Source organism: Falco cherrug, chromosome 7 (genome assembly GCF_023634085.1).
Source record: "Falco cherrug isolate bFalChe1 chromosome 7, bFalChe1.pri, whole genome shotgun sequence".
Taxonomy (NCBI): Eukaryota; Metazoa; Chordata; class Aves; order Falconiformes; family Falconidae; genus Falco; species Falco cherrug.
The window spans coordinates 27,637,944-27,645,120 of record NC_073703.1 but is presented as its reverse complement, the minus strand read 5'-3'; positions in this window follow the sequence as shown (position 1 = coordinate 27,645,120).

The window sequence follows — 7,177 nt, the reverse complement described above, 5'->3', positions numbered from 1 at the left end:
ATGTGCTAGGGATTAAAATATGGATAACAGTTTCATATGAAGCTAAGAATTCGCATTTTAATGGAAAATGTCACCATTGTATGTACAATATTTTGATTAAGTCCAAAATTATCAGTTTAGCAGGAGAGGGGTTTTTATCTCACGTGCTCTATCTAAACATCGTCCCTGAGCACTAGAGAGGTTACATAGCAATTTCATGTGTAATACTGCTCTTCACCTTTTTCCCTGTGGTGATTTAACATCTTGTTCATTCCAGAAGTTAACTGTGTAAACTATACATTATACAAATTAAGGATTTTTGTTTTCTTTGGGGGAGAATTTTTCAAGTCAAGCTGTGTCTCTATACAGTAGCACAGTAGCTAGCAGTAAATAACAGTATAAATTTTCTGTTTTCTACTTAAAATGTGAAATTCAGTTGTTAAACATATCGGTTAATAATGAGTCTAGAATAAGCAGACCTCAGGGCTTTGCATACTTGCAGGCTGGGTCAGTGGGTACAATTACCTGTGCATCAGCAGTTGTAAAAAAAATTAAGTGTGAAAAACAATTTTTGTGCTGCAGAGATGGCGTGTGAGCTGTCAAGTGGATGTGTCTTGGGAGATCCATCAGCCTTTGCATTGAGACCTCAATGTTAAGGGGAAATTTCAACTCCAGCTACTGGAGCTCTAGAAAACATTAGGAAAAACATCTTGCAAACAATGTGGAGGTACTTCTGCAGTCCTGGTGTAGACTTTGCCATGACTTTCCACTTAAAGCTTAGGAGTCACAGCAATGCTGTTGAGATGACAGCTGGAGATGTGTGTATGAGAAATGGAATCCACTGAGTCCTATTTTGCAGTCAACTCTGGATGAACAATCTCTAGTATTTTTACCAAATATCACAAAAGTTTGGCCTCATGGTTACGTTTTTTCAATCTCCTTACAATCAATTCTCCTTTCTCCATTCTTTGTTTTGATTTTAATTTTAATAAAACCACAAATTAAATAGCCAGTGAACACAATTTTGACATGACCAGTAATTTTGAATGCCTTAATTCCCAGGTGCCTGACTCTATAGACTAGAAGAGCTGACTTTCCTAAAATGCCAGCCACCTTTCATTCTAGCATTAAGTTTCAGGTTAGACCCTGGAAGATGACACTTGAAATCACTAGCTTTCTCTGAACATTTCAGCCAAGCAATTAATATATAAGATTAGCTACTGTGCAATAAGTGTGGTTTAATAACTTCATAATTGATTCCAATGCTTAATTGTGATAGCCCTCACAAACCTGGTACCAACTTTATTTTTCACGTTCACCAACCAGCCGGTTTTTCAGAGTTAGCACAATTACATGTCCTGTCCCATAAAACCATCAGAAAGGAAGCAATTACTAATGATTTGACCGTCTATTGAGATGTCCCAAGTATTTGCTGGTTCAAGCCATTGAAGAGTCTGACTTTGCACTGAAGTAGCATGGTAAATTTTAGCAGCATGTCATATTTCTGGTTTTATGTCCTTGAATGTAAAACTTTTGAAACAACAGTGGTGAATGGTGACATAGTTGTGGGCAGAGAGCTCGGTCAAAGCGGTCCAAGTAAATAAACTGACTTATTTCACATCACGCTTTCATCAGTCAGGAGAGATAACAGGTGGCCATCTTTGTCCTGAAGCCCTGGAGCAATATGGGATTCAGCAGAGATCTCTGCTGGATGTCTTGCCTCAAGGCTGCTGGGAATCATGTCACTCAAAACTGACCCTTCAGCAAGAGTCAGAAATTCAGATGTGCTACAGGAAGAATGTGATGCATCAAAATCCCACTTTTACTGGACCCTGGTCACAAAAATCCACAGGAAAACATATCCAGGATAGAAACCACACACCCTGAAAGATGCAAGTGTAATTATTCATGCACAGGCATCACCATCAGAGAATCTCCCCAGCGCAGCAGCTTCTTGCATATGACAGGATTAATTTACAACTCTCTGTTCTAATTGTGAAAACTCCTTATCTCTCAGCAAAAGATTGACATTAAGGTTCCTCCTTTTTCTTCACCCTGAAATTCTTTTCTTTGCTATACGTGACCACTGCTACCGAATTGCCAGAATTGTAGTTCCCCTTCTATGCTAATAATTAATCACTTAATGTTAAATAATTGGAAATCAAGGTGTAGAAATAACCAACTGATGTAAACAGACATTACTGTAATTCTTTTGGCCTTTCTTATCACTTTTTGAAGGTGGAGTCTCATGTAATTTCACTTGTAAGCTCCTAAAACCAGGGTCTGTGACTGTTGAACATCGAGCACAAGAGCCTAATAGGATCTACGACAGTGGCACCAGAGAAGAAACACATCTATTGTGCATGCAAACATGTAATTAATGGGGCTTATGTGTACTCGGAAATGCTGCCTATGCTACTGAGCAGGCAGTTCTGGCCAGGTAACATCTGCCCTGGCCACCATTCTTCTGGTCCCCTTCTGAAGCTGTGAAGATGTGAAGGAATACCATGCCTTGAGAGAGTGCTTACTTGTTTTTGTGATACTTGTTGTTGCTGCAAGACAGAGAATGATCTCTCAGCCTTTTCCTGTCTCGTCGTGCAACGTGCCACACATCAGGTCGCGCATTGCTGAAGTCTGGCAGTGCCTGCATATGGAGGAGGCTGCAGAGCAAAGCTGCAAGATGTTGTTGGTTGGCACCTTCCCATGGACTTGGCTGAGGTCTCCCTCTAATGTGCAGCATCCCAGAGTGGGAGGGAGGTGCCAGTGTGGAGCTCAAAACGCCAGTGGGAGTGCGCAAGATATGCACCCGCTGAGCGTGCCCAGACAGGCGAGGCTTGGCAGGGCTGGGCGAGGGGGAAAGGGGCACTGCCTCCTCCCTGCCGACACAGCCCGCGAGGAGCCCTCGTCCCCGTGGGTTATATCCTCCTGTTATGTCAGCGGCAATTTGGGTCAGACGTCAACATGGATTTGGATATCAAGGACCAAATCCTTTGACCATGAGATTTGTATCAAATCTTCCAAACAGAGCCACGTTAAGTGGTGCTACTTTGTGTGGTTTACGCTAGACATTTGATTTTGTTGCTATGATTTGGGATACTTGTCTCAGCTACGCTTCTGAGATGCAGGCTTCTGCCTCTAACCATTCAGCTGATCACAGGTAAACAAATGTATGTATAATGAACTTTCTAAAGTAACTTTCAGGTAGACACTTTGCACAAATAATAAATCTGGTAGTACTAGATTTTATTCTGACTCATGGACTATCTCAGATGGCAACATTTGAGTCCCACAGATTCATTTGTATGGTTTGCTACAGTATTTTACATATCTTATAAGCTTTCTACATCAGTAGCTTTTCTAAAAGAGTCACTAAAATGGAAGTGTTGTTACAACCATGCAATCAAGCACCACAGTGTCATAAAATATTGTTAAAGAATCATGGAAAGACTAGTCTTACTAGTCTAGAAGATGATTATACTGCTGATAGAGTCCACTTGGAAGAGACATAAACGTTCAGCAATGCTTGTGATGACACATGCCATGCACATTTGATCGGTTCTTTATAATTTATTGTTTTCACCCATCAAACAATTACTTCAGGTTTATCTCAGTGATCTAACAAATTCAGACACTGGAAACTAAAAGCATTTCACTTGTTACACTTCTGTGGTAGGTCCTATGCAGGGATCAGCATCGATACCTGAAGAAGGGGACTACACCCAAGGCTGAATTCAGTCACGCTATGGGTCCATTGATGTTTTGTGCGTAAGTGTGGAACCAGGTGCACTTTGTCTTCTATGCACAAAGGAAGGTTACATTACTCTCCTTAATCATTTCACAGCTTGAACCTGCCTTAAAAATGGAGGAATCTTGCAACTACATTACAATCTTTTTGGAAGAATCCCAGTAGATCACACCATGCAGAAGATTGCAAATGAAGAAACTATGATTCAAGGAGGGGTTTAGTTCCAGGCGAGAAGTTTCATTATCACTCGTTGCTGAACACCAAAGTCCTGGTATGAGACAACTGAGACATGCTATAGTATAGTAATTCTAAGTTAAGATGTGCAGAACTGGAGATAATAGCAATGTGAGAAGAGCAAGCAGATACTGAAGCCTTGATGAACAGCTCAATTCAGCAAGTACAGATCCAACGCAGTCAGTCTGTCAGTGGGTCAGCCAGCCTTGACAGCTGTTAACAGTTTATCAAGATGACATGCAATAAGAGAGCAAGCACATGCTGATTTTTCAAATAATTAAGCATGCCTTTCCATCACAAAAGTTTTATAAGAGAATCTGCAAACAGAAACAATGTTTTCAGACATCAGTAAAAAAAGAAAGTGGTTGCATTCAGGAAAGGAAGGCTGTAACTCAAATCAGACAGGAACTTGGGCATGTTAGTTGTGCAAATCTCCACTTTCTGCAGTGTTAGAGAAGTGCTGACATAGGCCTAGCAGTTCCTATCCTTTGGCAGTATTAGCTGGGTCGTTATGAAGAAGACACAAAGTGGAAGCTGGGTGTTGTCTTTCAAGTGAAGAAAGCTGTAGAATTGATGCAATATTTGGCTTTTACAGGAGGCATTCATAGCGTCTCCTCCGTGGAGAGGCAGCAGAGGTTCCAGCACCAGCATTCATTCCCAGAACATCACTGCAACTTAAAAGATTCAACACTGGAAACAAATCCAACATTTGTGCAGCAGCTCTGAGTCTCACATTATTGATGATGCCTTTATACTGTTCTATTGGCACTGCTGAAACTGCATACAACAGGATGGTCACAGACGTGCAGCAGCCTGACGCTCACACGCTAGCAGGCTGCCCCAGAAGCCTGTGCACTTCCCTGGCGTGGCATCTCACCTGTTGGTGATTTTGCAGGGCAAGGAAAGCTACAGCCCAAACACTTGCATCATTAGACAGCCTGGAAAAGAATGGCAGCCACTGCCATTTTCTAACAGAAAGGTCATCTTTATGTTCTGATAAGCATTAAAAACTGATACTAAAAAAATACCATAAGCTTTTCTGCACCAAAAAGTGCAAAACTTTGTCCCGCTTCTACCATACTATCCAAATGTGTACTGTGTATAAAATATCAAGCACAGATCTGCAGATGATCCTCACAGTGTGTGCTAGATGTAATCATCTGTAGTTATAGATATGAAAGGGTACATGGACATCACAGGTGACTGGAGCTAAAGTTGTTATAGAAGTTACAAGGTGGACCCACACTAGTCCCAGCAATAGAGCAAGTGTGTTTGCTCTAGTAATGGCCTTGTATAGGTGCTTAATCTACAAACCTTTACCAAGCAAAAGATTGCTGAATAAAAAGAAAAGTGTATTTGATCTTTTCAGGAATGGTCTGAAGGAGAAAAAGAAGGATGTTTAAAAAAAATTAAACTACACTAGACATTCCGGAGGCAGCTTAACTAATGAAAGACACTCAGCTGCTTACAGTAACTGAAACATAGAGGTAGAGCCAAATAGGAACAATTTTCATTTCTTGCTAATATTAAGATTTTGCTTTAGACGAGTAACTATGTAAAGCTTAAGGGTTACTACACACAGATAGATTCATCATAAGCCTGGGAGTTATCACAGAGAGCATGATTATGATTATTAAATGCACTGCATGGAGCAAAGGGTGTAATAGACAAACAAGACAAACACAGGATTTTGAAAGCATTGTTGAAGTTCACCTCCAACACTAAACCAAGACCTGAAGTTTCTGGCCTTGACTGGGTGATTCTTGGCACTTTTTAAATCACAGCACCCTATACAGCTTCTCTTAAGACTTGTAGACAGCAGTTCTTAACTGAACATTTTATGCATATATATATATATGAAAGAGATCCAGTTCTTTCTCAGATAAATGTTGAATCTGCATTCATGCATTTGCCACTAAAACAGTTGTTGGCTCTCGGTCTATTTATGAGGCAAACTGCAAATTTTCTAGAAAGTTGCAGGAACATTATCTTATGCAAGATAACATATTAATAGAATGTATATTTCTGTAAAGGTTTGTCAGAAAGAAGCCAATACTGCTTTGTTCTCACTGTAAACATGACACACACCATTTCACTTTAGTTCTACAAGCTTCTAACTGGATCACATTTATAAGTACTGTCCTTCGTGTCTTTACTTGGCTCATATGCAGGAACAGGTGTCCGTTTTCTCCCCTCTCCTTCAGTTTTACTGCCGAGACCTATTATTTCAGTAATACACACCAGAATACTGTTCTTTGTTCAAAAGAAAAAGGAAGTATGTTTTGTACTTTAGGTGGATATTGTATTTTAGAAATATATGAATGTTATTGTTTATAAAGTTTTCTGTAGATCAGATGAGCCTTTGTTGAAAAGTATAAGGAAAATATTGATGCTTCCGCAGCTGTTGCAGTCAGTCATTCTGGTACAGAAATAAAGAATAGATGCTGCTATAGACAAATTACTGTATCTGAGAATCATTAAAAAAAAGAAAAAATTCCAATCCCAAGAAAGTCCCTTGCAGAGAAGTTTATCAAGGGATGTCCTGGCTCACTGCATCAACTTTTAGACTACTGACTAGGCAAGAATTAAGATAACAGGGTCTAAATAGCATAGGAAGAATGTTTTTTCTCCTGATCCTAAAAAATTCCACAAACATCGCTCTGTTACATACATCACCTTTATGTATTTACAGGTAAGACATAAAAAAAGTGATGACTTCAAAGCCTGATTTTTTGATGTGAGATCACATTTACTTAATTCTATTCAATCTAAAGCATGTTTATTGCCATGTAGCATCAATTATTTAATTATGAGACAGCATAGTTGTAATTTTTGTGACCATAGTGAAGAGGCACACTACTCTTCACACTAAAAGACATCAGGCATTTTTATGTTGTTTGGTTTTTAACTGGAGCATATACAGCATCTCCTCAGACTACATGCACAGTTACCTTTTTTAGGGGGATCTGGTACGCAACATACCTTGGGAATCTTTTAATACTAGCAGGCTCAGCAAGTAGTCCATGCAGCTTTTCTCCATGATAAGAATAGCTGTGGGAAGGTTGAAGAGTATAAAGGGGAAAAAGAAAAAAAATAAAATATCTGCACTTCAAAGATTTCCTTCAGATGAAGCAGATAGAAAATCCACATAGATTACTGCAGAAGCTGTAGGTGAAATTACAAGTTGCCATCTCAAATATATGCATTTGCCTGAAGTAT